Source organism: Podarcis erhardii (genome assembly GCF_964252035.2).
Source record: "Podarcis erhardii genome assembly, chromosome: 3".
NCBI lineage: Eukaryota > Metazoa > Chordata > Lepidosauria > Squamata > Lacertidae > Podarcis > Podarcis erhardii.
In genome coordinates, this window is record NC_138507.1 from 104,792,502 (window position 1) to 104,804,959 (window position 12,458).

Consider the following 12,458-nt stretch of genomic DNA (forward strand, 5'->3'; position numbering starts at 1 on the left):
CCCCAATCTCCCAACAGTCAGCTTTGCTGCATGGCCCTGAATTCTCATATTAATGAGGGAAATAGAAAAACTTTCTATCTACTGTTCCCCATGCCATGCTTCAGCCTTTGCATAAATGCACTTACAAGTGCACTTACAATCACTTCCTGATTGGTTTATCTGCAAGTGCTTCAGTTTGATATTATATATAGTGCGAGCTGGACCATAAAGAAGGCTGATCGCCGAAGAATTGATTCTTTTGAATTATGGTGCTGGAGGAGACTCTTGAGAGTCCCATGGACTGCAAGAAGATCAAACCTATTCATTCTTAAGGAAATCAGCCCTGAGCACTCACTGGAAGGACAGATCGTGAAGCCGAGGCTCCAATATTTTGGCCACCTCATGAGAAGAGAAGACTCCCTGGAAAAGACCCTGATGTTGGGAAAGATGGAGGGCACAAGGAGAAGGAGACAGCAGAGGACGAGATGGTTGGACAGTGTTCTCGAAGCTACCAGCATGAATTTGACCAAACTGCGGGAGGCAGTGGAAGACAGGAGTGCCTGGCGTGCTCTGGTCCATGGGGTCACAAAGAGTCAGACATGACTAAATGACTAAAAAACAACACAGACACACACCCCTATCATAGTTTGCAACATACCTCCTGTCTTTCTGGTAATGGTGTATATTCCACCTTCATTTTTCTCCCCCAGGACTGCTGCTTTAAAAAAAATAAAATTCCTCACTGTACACCATCTTTGGGAAAGGAATATATATTTCACCCCAAGGTCAAGATTAGCTAGCAATCAGTGGGTGGGTTGGCCTTAATTATGAAATATATTCCTGAGTAATGTGCTTTGCAGCACATTCACTATGGCACAAATCTGTCGCTTCTGCTTTCTGTGGCCTGAAGTGTCGACTCAATTTAGGGAGAGATATGAATTATGCACTTTGCAGAAGCAAGGAGATGCAGGCTTGGATCTTTTTAGCTTTCTCATGCAAAACCATTTGAACTTCGATTTTGTACTTTTGTAATTTAGATAGTAGTTATAAACTCATTTTGCTAATGGCTGCTTCAAGTCCTAGATTATGTAAGTAAGCATTACTTTTACTTCTTCACAAAACAATGTGTTTGTGATTGTTATTTTTAAGGGGGGATTGGTAATGCCAGGGAAAATTCAGTCTGCCTTAAAGCATCCTAGTTTATTGTTTCTAGAAGGTTAACCCAGCCTTGTCTTAGTTTCCAAGTTTAAAGCTGCAAAGTATGGTATTCTGCCGATCTCACTCACGAGGGATAAATAACAACAATATAACCTCTCCTTGTGCCTAAATCCATTCCTACAAAGAGCACATTCCAGCAAGGCAAAAACGGGGGTTGAAGCAGGCGCCAGTGACATTGTGGCCTTGGGAAGGAAATGTTTCCTGGAGATAATTCTGAAGGCCAGACAGAGAAATCTGCAGGCTTGGGGTTCCCCATCCCTGAAGTCCAGAATATCTACACATTTCATACGAGATCATCTGCTGAAGCTACACATGCTTTTGTAGCCTCTATGTAGTTTGGTTTTTTAGTTTGCTTCATTTCAAAAAGAAGAAGCTTTCATCTTTGGTCTCTCCCCCGCACCCCAACCCAGCCTTAGACAAAGATTGCAGTGTTCCTTCAAAGTCTGAACATGAACCTACATCTGGAAACACTTAACTGCAGTTTTTTTAAAAAAAGAAAGCCTTATTCCAGAGAGTCAACATTGAAAATGTGCTTGGTGCTTAAAATGCAAACTAATAAACTGAGATTTCCAGTTAGCCTCCTTGAGCAGAGCTGCAAGCCAGGAGCTTTCTAGGGAGGTGGGTACAAAGTCTGCCTTGAAAGCCAAACCACTCCAAGCTACTTCCTCAGGAGACTAATAACCCACCGTTGATTAAAACTGAATGTCTGGCAATAACTTTATTCTTGTCCTTATAGAAAGCAAATAATGTGCTGTTTTAAGCTGGCTTGAGAGATATGTCTATCATCAGAAAGTAAACTTTGGCCTTTAGGATACACAGTGACTTTTGTGCCCTAGTGGTCAGTTTCTGCCCTGGTCACCGACACCGTATAACATTTGCACAGTGCAGAAACAGGCATTTGAGTTGAACCAAATAGGGTGCTGATTACAAGAGATTACTAGTTTCATCCCAGCAGGCTTGCAGCTGTATGACCCGAGTTCAAATCCTGACACGTCCCGTAAGCGAGTGGACAGTGTGCAGGTTGTCAGCTTTCAGTCTCTCCTTCCACTTGACACCATTCTCCAAGGAACTTGGCAAGCTTTTCCCTAGATGGCTGAGACTAATAATAATAATAATAATAATAATAATAATAATAATAATATTTATTTATATCCCACCCTCCCCAGCCAAAGTCGGGCTCAGAGCGGCTAGCAACAGTAAAATAATACAGCATTCTAAAATCAATTCATTTTAAAATCAGTTCAAATCAAAATAATGGCAACCACTGAGCTAGAGTTCTGTGAAGAATTACCAAAGTAGGGGGTCAGGCTGTGCCTTGGCTAAAGGTCTGATGGAACAGCTCCATCTTGCAGGCTCTGCGGAAAGATGTCAGGTCCTGCAGGGCCCTAGTCTCTTGTGGCAAAGCGTTCCACCAGATCGGAGCCACAGCCGAAAAAGCCCTGGCTCTGGTTGAGGCCAGCCTAACCTCCCTGTGGCCCGGGACCTCCAAGATGTTTTTGTTTGAAGACCATAAGGCTTCTGCACTCTCATTTAGCCAAGCGCTGCTCAGGAACCCTGGGAGGCAAGTTATAAAAGTCTCTGCCAAGTCACTGTGTTCAGGCAGCAGTGACGATGCAAGTAAGCCCATTGCAAGAATGACAAAGGCCCACACTGAAGTCTCGAGGGTCTGAAAGGGCCGGTCAGATTGTATTAGGTTCAAGAGGCTTGGTAAAGGGTAAGATCACGAGGGAGGTGCAGGCATTTCTTGGAGACTATTTACATTTTAAAATAAGGCTTCGGATACTTTTAATGGGGGGTGGGGTATATGGAGCTGCTTTGGGAAACTATTCAGAAGTGGCAACTGGTGGGAAATGCAGTATCAGACCTTCTGTAGAATATTGGGCCAAGAAAGCAAGCTGGGCAGGCACAGTGTGTTGCCAATCTCTGTCCCCCCTCGCCCTACCCTTTCTCCATTTATTTGCCTTTAGCCGCGCTGGGATTTGCAGTCATTTGCAAAAGTTACAGCTTATCTCTGCGCTGTTGGGAAACTTCCTGTGCCGGTTTTGCAGACCTCTGGACGAGCTGTGAAAGGCAGAGGAATGGGTCGAGCTGTTCTTCCACACCCGACAGCTCTCCTGTTTTTGCTTTGGATTAATTTCAAGAAGGCTAGGCATGTCAGTCTGTTGCAGTAGAAGAAACAAAGGGGCTCACTGGTGTCTTTTCGTGAGTTCAGCTGTGGTGGGCAGGGGAGATTGGGTTGGATGAGCTTTCAGAGTCCCTAAAGGTAAAAGTAAAGGGACCCCTGATCATTAGGTCCAGTTGTGACCGACTCTGGGGTTGCGGTGCTCATCTCGCTTTATTGGCTGAGGGAGCCGGCATACAGCTTCCGGGTTATGTGGCCAGCATGATTAAGCCGCTTCTGGCGAGCCAGAGCAGCACACAGAAACGCCATTTACCTTCCCACCAGAGCGGTACCTATTTATCTACTGGCACTGGTGTGCTTTCGAACTGCTAGATTGGCAGGAGCTGGGACTGAGCAACAGGAGCTCACCCCGTCGCGGGGATTTGAACCGCCAACCTTCTGATTGGCAAGCCCTAGGCTCTGTGGTTTAACCCACAGCACCACCCATGTCCCTTCAGGGTCCCTACAACCATCTGATTCTTTGATTGCAATGGTGGGATTTACAAACGTGGTTGAACCAGTAGGCCTGCTGGGGGATAAGGCTTTCAGCGGCTACAAGCTATAATGGCTCCATGGTCAGAGTGACATAACACCCCAGAAGTCCACATTTCCATCAAGTGTAGACGTGAACATGGAAAAAAACCAAACTTTTACCATAGCACATTACATTGTTTTATTCAAAACTAAATATATTTTTACGCAGTGCTTTTTTTCTTTAAAAATGTTTAGTGGGTACTCTCATTTTGTCTCAAGAAAACCACCATTTTATAGTTTAAATCGGGGAAAATAAATACAGTAAATTGACAAAAGTACAAAGATTCACAAAATGTTTTGGGGCATGCGTCCCCCCAGAAAAAAACACTGTTTTTATGGCTTTTCTTCTTAAAAATTGAACGACTAATATGAAACAAAAGAAACGCTCCCTCTTCGTAACTATGACACACCACGGAATGCAGCCCTTATATAGCACATCAGAGAAAAGGGAGAATCCAGATGATCCAGCACAAGAAAAGAAAAATAACAACACAATGTCAGAAATCAAAGTAGCCAAAATATTTTATATGCTTTAGGAACCCACCTGTGGTTTGCCTGGTTCAAATGTGAAATAAAACAGTTCAGTTCCACCATAAATTTGTCCGTGGATGTATTTTGGATTCATCTTCATCTCTGGGTTCCCAAGAAGAATTCAATTTGGAGCCACCACAGTACTTTGGAGGTGGTAAAAATCCATTGGAAACTTGGTTGTTTGACAAAGCTATAAAAAACAGATTATGAAGTACTCAGAGGAAATAAAAATGGAGTACATGATTGCCTCATGTATTTTAATTTTAATTTTTTGGATGATTTCCCCTAGATTTTTGTGTGGTTAAATCTCATCTTGCCGTTTACTGGAGACAGCCGTTGCTATCTTTGTCCAGCATGTGTCTCTTGATTTGTCGGTAGCATTTAAATCAACAGCACTGATGAGCTGGACTCTTGAATTGCAATTGCTCCTTTTGGAACACCTGAGCAACCTGCTGTAACAAAAGCACCAAATACCTTAATTCATAGAATTGTAGAGATGGAAGGGTTCCCAAGAATCATTCTAGCCCAACCTCCTGCAGAGTGTGAGGTGCTCTCTTTGCTGCAAAAGGTAACAGGCAGCTCAGAGCATCTGGGATTAGCTGAGGCTGTGCCATCAGCTCTGTGCGTACCCCAAATTACAAAGGCGAATTGGGGTGATTCAGAGCAGGTTCCTGGTTTTCTAAGCCAGATCTTGCCATTAGCAAGGCATCTCAAGGCAGATCAGGGGCTTCTGCACTTTGGAGTGGCTCTGTGGCTTTAGATTTACCCAAAAATGCATGGCTGTCCTTGACCCTTTAAGCAGCAAAACCACAACTGGCGGAGGAAATGCTTCGAGGTCAGAGAGGCGGTAGTGATCTTGCATAGTTAGAGGAAGGTCTAACTTCCTTAATCGCTGTAAATTACTTTCCGATACCACTCCAGTTGCTGCAATTAGGGGCAGGGATGTTGAAATGAACAAACCCAAGTTGTTCTTCCCATGGGTTCACATGTGACTTTGCCAGTTTTGTACTAACCAGGGTTAAAATCACCTAGCACAATAGCTGCTGGCCTATTTGTCTGAAGTTTGGCAGGTTTCTCATCCGGGGTCCACCTCCCCTTATGTCTATGTTTCAAACTGATTGCGCACAAAGAACTAAGGGAGGGAACAAGATGCTTGCTAGGGCTGATGGGAGTTGTAGTTCAGCAACAAGGGGAGGTCCAAAACACCCACACCCACAACCTGCTCCATTGGAACATCAGATCTCCCTGCAAAAGACTTTTGGTACTGTGGCTGCATCCTCTGATAAACTGCAGGATGGGCTTTCGACGACAGGTGACTTGGCTTTCCTATTTATTTTGCAAACTCACTTTTTCTATTTTGGTATAAATATTTTGCAGACACACTTCACTAAACATACTCTTTACTGTTTGAACAAGCTAGTCTTGGAGAGGCAGCTTGTTTCTACCCAATGAGCAGGTCTCATCCCTCCTCCTGTTAAGGTTACCAGACGTCCCTATTTCCCGGGGACAGTCCCCGGATTTACAAATCAGTCTACATACAAAATCAATTGAAGTTGAAGAGTGTCCCCAGATTCATTGAAAAAAATCTGGTAACCTTATATTAAGTGCCCGTTTCCTCTTCTTACATATCAGGTGGATCTTATATATTTTCTCTGCTGCTGCAGTGTGGAGACCAGGCTGCATAACAAGCCAACAAACAACATGTGAGTCCGATGCACTTAGTTCTCAGCAAGACCGGGAAAGTTCCCAGAACTACCCACCCACCATCTTGGTTTTATGCTCACTGTTCTGGTTCCCTCCGTAAGTATAAGAAGAAAAGCACAGGAAACAGCCATACACTGAGTAAGACCATTGACCCTTCAAGGATTGTCTACACTTGACTAGCTCTGTTGCAGTAGATCTGATGACCCATCTGTTTTTCCCCAGTTTTTTTTTAAAGAATAGGAAATAACAATCTTTGAAAAAGACAGTCCTTATAGATTTTTTTTAAAAAAAATCTTTATTGATTTGCACTTTGCTTTGTATATCCAAGAAGATGCATATTAAAAAACAGAGAAAACAAACAACTCCTTATGAAAAAAGGAAAGCTCTGTGATATAAAAAATGGAAACCACATCCCATACAGCTTAGAGAGACAAGCAGTAGTGGTGTTAGTAGTGATACATAAATCCAGTAGCCTCCTAAAAGTTACTATTAATCCATATGTAATCAGAATTGGAATCACTGGAATTATTCATTTCAAATCCTTGCTTAATTTGATGGGAAGGGGTTTCTATTATTTTCTTTTTCTTTTATTGATGCAAGTACAGTGATACCTCGGGTTAAGAACTTAATTCATTCTGGAGGTCCGTTCTTAACCTGAAACTGTTCATGACCTGAGGTACCACTTTAGCTAATGGGGCCTCCTGCTGCCGCCGCACGATTTCTGTTCTCATCCTGTAGCAAAGTTCTTAACCCAAGGTACTATTTCTGGGTTAGCGGAGTCTGTAACCTGAAGCGTATGTAACCTGAAGCGTCTGTAACCCGAGGTACCACTGTAATAAAGCCATGCCACACATTTAAACATTTTCAGCTATCGAAAGGCTTTTTAATACCCTAAGCAAAATGTGTCTTCCACACCATGAATAATTTTATAAACTTATCAGGTCTTCTCCTTGAAGTTCTCTCCCCCCCCCCTTAAAACTATCCCTTTATTTATTACATTTTCAAAGTGGCACCCATGATTCTCCCTGTTCTCCTTTTTATCCTCACAACAGCCCTGTAAGGTAGGTTGGGCTGAGAGACAGCCTGAGGTCACCCAGTATACTTCATGGCTGAATTTGGCCTAGAACCATATAATTGTAGAGTTGGAAGGGACCCCAAGGGTCTAATAATAATAATAATAATAATAATAATAATAATAATTTTTATTTATACCCCGCCCTCCCCAGCCAAGGCCGGGCTCAGAGCGGCTTACAAGCAATAATAAAAACAAGTTATAATATAATAATAACACACACACACACACACACACACACACACACACACACACACTGCAATGCTGGAATCTTTGGCCCAACATGGGGCTCAAACCCAAAAAGTCTCATCTGGCTGCCCTTCAGATAAACTTGGAAAAGATATGCCTTCTATTTTGTGAACAGAAAGACAATAGAGGGATTGTCATCTGATAAGAATGCACATCATCTAAACTGTCTCTGAACAAGGCCTCCTTTTGGGTGATGGGCAGCAGAAGCCTGAATCTAAATTTAAGCCTCCCCCCCCCTTTCATTTCAATCTGCCCCAGAGGAGTGAAAAAATGGACACAGATTGGAGGGGGTGGGATGACCAAAGGCCTTGGCACAAAAGCAACGTGGCTTATTTATGAGAAAACAGTGAGTTGTCTTCCTGAAGGCCAAATTTTCTTGGAATTAAACCCACAAAGCAGGACTGCTTTAATGGACTACACACATGGCTGGCTCCCCACCCCCCACCCCAAGAAGGATTGATGGCTAGAAGATCATTGTCCTTGTTGCTGTGCAAAATACAGGAACTTGGAAGCCGACATTCCCTGCTGTTGGTGAAGAAATGAGCTGAGTAAAACAAGTGGAAGATGCAGTAGGGTGATGCTGTGGTCTAAACCACTGAGCCTCTTGGACTTGCCGATCAGAAGGTCAGTGGTTCGAATCCCCGTGACGGGGTGAGCTCCCGTTGCTCCATCCCAGCTCCTGCCAACCTAGCAGTTCAAAAGCACACCAGTGCAAGTAGATAAAGAGGTACCGTTGTGGTGGGAAGGTAAACGACGTTTCCATGCGCTCTGGTTTCCGTCCCGGTGTCCCGTTGCACCAGAAGTGATTTAGTCCTGCTGGCCACATGACCTGGAAAGCTGTCTATAAATGCCATCTCCCTCGGACTGAAAGTGAGATGAGCACCGCAACCCCATAGTCTCCTTTGAGTGGACTTAACCAATCAGGGGTCCTTTACCTTTACCTTTGCCTTTACCATCCTCTACTTTGAAGGGCTGTCAGAGGACTGCCTTTACTTTGAGCGTGTCCTCTTGTTTGAAGAGCTCTCCATAGAGAAAGGACTCTAAGAAAGGAGAACAAGAAGGGCTTAGAAATTGCCCATCAGCACGTAGCACCTAGGGAGCAGACTGAGCAGGTGGGCATGTCAGTGGCAGCTCAGTCTTCACCAATAAGGAGAGATGTACAGTGGTACCTCTGGTTACGTACTTAATTTGTTCCGGAGGTCCGTTCTTAACCTGAAACTGCTCTTAACCTGAAGCACCACTTTAGCTAATGGGGCCTCCTGCTGCTGCTGTGCCGCCGGAGCACAATTTCTGTTCTCATCCTGAAGCAAAGATCTTAACCTGAGGTACTATTTCTGGGTTAGCAGTGTCTGTAACCTGAAGCGTATGTAACCTGAAGTGTATGTAACCCGAGGTACCACTGTATTGTTTTGGGCATCACATGACATGTTCAAATATATAAAAGGATGTCACATAGAGGAGGGAGAAAGGTTGTTTTCAGCTGCTCCAGAGAAACGGACACGGAGCAATGGTTGCAAACTACAAGAAAAAAGATTCCACCTAAACATTAGGAAGAACTTCCTGACAGTAAGAGCTGTTCGACAGTGGAATTTGCTGCCAAGGTGTGTGGTGGAGTCTCCTTCTTTGGAGGTCTTTAAGCAGAGGCTTGACAACCATATGTCAGGAGTGCTCTGATGGTGTTTCCTGCTTGGCAGGGGGTTGGACTCGATGGCCCTTGTGGTCTCTTCCAACTCTATGATTCTATGATTCTAGGTAGAGTCTCAAACAAAGATGTGCTTTCCCAAGCCCTCATTCCTCGTGTGTTCGCACTCCTGTCTCAACGACATCTACGCTGCCTTGGTCATGTCCACAGAATGGAAGATGGCAAGATCCCCAAGGATGTGCTTTACAGAGAGCTGGCTTCAGGCACCAGGCCCCTTGGCAGACCAACTCTGCGTTACAAAGATGTCTGCAGACGTGACACGAAGGCTGGCAACATCAACCCCGTCGTGTGGGAATCCCTTGCAGACGACTGGAGTGCCTGGAGACAGGCAGTCAAGTTATGTATCCACAGCAGTGACCAAAGGAGGAATGATGGCTGCGAGGAGAGCAGAGACAAAAACACCGTGGTGCATCTATAGCAGCACAACCAGATGCCTTCATCTGCCCCAGCTGCAAGAAAGCAGCAACAGGAAGTTCCTGACTCCACCCAATGCAGCTAAGTCCAGTGCCACCTAGTGACTAAACTATATAATAAAAACAAAACAAATTCCTTCCAGTAGCACCTTAAAGACCAACTAAGTCAGTTCTTGGTATGAGCTTTCGTGTGCATGCACACTTCTTCAGATACACTGCATGCACACGAAAGCTCATACCAAGTGTGCATGCACACGAAAGCTCATACCAAGAACTGACTTAGTTGGTCTTTAAGGTGCTACTGGAAGGAATTTGTTTTGTTTTGACTATGGCAGACCAACACGGCTACCTATCTGTAACTTAAACTATATAATGTCATTATCCACACAAATTAAAGAAATTGGAGTTGATTAATCGCACAAGTTTTTCGTTGATTAATCTTGCACACAGGCAAATGAGCAAAGCATGAAACATATTTTTTAAAATATATATAATACATTATGTGTTATAACAGCCAACTTAGAAGAGGCATTCTCTGCTATATGAGAGAAGGGGTAATTCCTTTTTAATATGGTCATTACCATCTGTAGTTTTTTTTATAAGTAGCTGCATTAAAAACAGCTTTTTAATGTGAAATCTGCTGCTTTAATTAAATTGGTGTACTATTTTAATCAGTTAAAGCTTCTTTAAGACTGCACACTTATTCCCACTAAGAAAGCCTCACTGAATTCCACGACACTTGCTTCTGAGTAAATACACACAGTATATTGGCTAATATAACTTTTAATGATTATTTGCCTTGCAACAAAATTAATTTACATTTAATAGCCACGTGTGTGTATTTTATGTTTTTAGACAAATGGAATCATGGTTTCAATCACTAGTTTGCTTTTAAGTATATCTCCAGGATGATGTGAATAATTTTAACAGGGCTCCTGTCTCTTTAATTGCTAAAACCCCATCTGCTCCAAGACACACCTGTCCACCTGTGCCAAAGTGAATGAATCATGATGCATTTCAGAAGACATGCTGGGCTACATCTGCAGACTGATGCTGCTGGAAATAGTTTTGATAGCAGTTCTGAGCCTTTTGCTCTGCAAGAGAAGTGCAACAGTTATACTCCTGTGGCTATGAAACCTAAATGTAAAACTTGCTCCGCTCCTATTTATTTTATAGCAACCTGGTGTCCTGAAACCAGCACATCAAGCTCTCCAAGCGGCAGAGATAAGTGTTATGACTTGCTAGCATCTGATGATCAAGCTGCTCCTAAAGGCCCAATAATTAAGTTATTTTCAGGTGGGATTTACTCACATACCTGAAAATTCAGGTTGTGCAGTTATAGTCAGTTGGGTGGTCTTGCACTACTCCTGTTTCCCCAAAATATCAGACATTTTGTGACCTGGAAAGTGACAGGAATATGCAGTGGAAACTGTGGGATAACACTTGGGGTTTGACACAGTGTCATCTAACCTCCCCAAAAGCAAATCAGAATTACAATTAAATAGCCAACACTGTCTAATCTCCCTGCAAACGGATCAAGAAACAGGTTGTCTGGAAAGCACCCTGGATGTCCCTATAAGAACATAAGAACCCTATAGGAAGCTTGTATTGATCTTATAGGGACATCTTCCTGAAACCAAACTTTGGTTCAGACAATAAGTGGGTCTGCTCCTTCCATACAGCACCCTGAAACCCAGAAAATAAATCTTAAAAGGACACAGTGAACACATCTTCTAAACAGCCATCAGGAAAGTTACTTCAATCCAAGCAGCATTTCTGAATGCCCCTTCTGCGCTAGAAGTTAAACTAACTCCTGTTCCTACAACAGAGTGAGCTTTTCATGCAGCTGGTGTGTTTCTTTAAAGGTCAAGAGATCTCCAAATACTTGTCTCTTTTCCTTCTTGGTCTGACCCAATTTCCTCTCTACTTGACTGGCAGACTCAACAAAGAGGAAGAGTCATTTCCTTTCCAGTCACTGGTGGCGCGGTATTTTGTTTCATCACTGAAAGTGCTGGATGATTTCACACTCAGAATTTTCCACCTCCACTGCAAAAGCCCTTTGAGCACAGGTAGGCAAGCTAAGGCCCGGGAGCTGGATCCGGCCCAATCGCCTTCTAAATCCAGCCCGCAGATGGTCTGGGAATCAGCGTGTTTTTACATGAGTAGAATGTGTCCTTTTATTTAAAATGCACCTCTGGGTTATTTGTGGGGCATAGGAATTTGTTCTCCCCCCCCCCCACTGAAAAAAAGACAAGGGGACATTGGTTACATAACAGTTGCGCATGCTGAGTTATATGTCCACACGCAACCTTGTATTGTAATCTTACATGCCGTTAGAGTGGAGGAAGCTGTTACCTGGTGAGCTGTGTGGCTGCTCAGCTGGTGTCCAGTTGTGGTAATAGTAGATGTGCAGCGTAAAGGCCTCTGCTCTCCCTTTGCACTATTCTTCATCTTTAAACGGGGCTTGGACCCACCAGCCCTTCAAATGGAGAACTGGCAACCCTTCAAACAGAGGACTGTAAAGTAAGATTGTCAGGGCTGCCTCTAGGTCCCAGCTCACAGAGGACCAACGCCAGGCTGATATTATGTACAAAAGTCTTTATTGAAGTATAATTTCCATTTTAAAGCCAGAGCATGCAACCCTACGTCTAGACTCTAGATCGGCGTAGTCCTATCTGAATCACTTCCCCTTCCGCACCAGTTTAAGATCCTAGCCCTGCTCCACCTTCTGCGCTGCTCTCTCCTCCTCTGGGTCCTCCTGCCCTCTGGGGCATTGCCCTTCCTGGACTCTTCCGACGCTGAGTCGCTTAGCTCCTCCCCCTGCCTCCGGCGTGCTTTAGGACCCGGTTCCCAATCCTCACTCTCTGCTGTCCCGCGCTCCTGTACATTTGAACT

General features: G+C 43.9%; 1 long non-coding RNA gene across 2 annotated transcripts; it reads right to left on the bottom strand.

The window, feature by feature from the left end:
* Positions 1-636: 636 nt before the first annotated feature.
* Positions 637-12,087, bottom strand: LOC309338103. Of its 2 annotated transcripts, XR_014154709.1 has the most exons (5): positions 11,919-12,087; positions 10,879-10,962; positions 6,018-6,100; positions 4,433-4,613; positions 637-691 (listed from the first exon to the last, which is right to left on the bottom strand). It is a non-coding gene; the product is annotated as an uncharacterized lncRNA (long non-coding RNA). The 2 variants fall into 2 exon arrangements; XR_014154708.1 differs by lacking the exon at positions 10,879-10,962.
* Between the last annotated feature and the right edge of the window lie 371 nt (positions 12,088-12,458).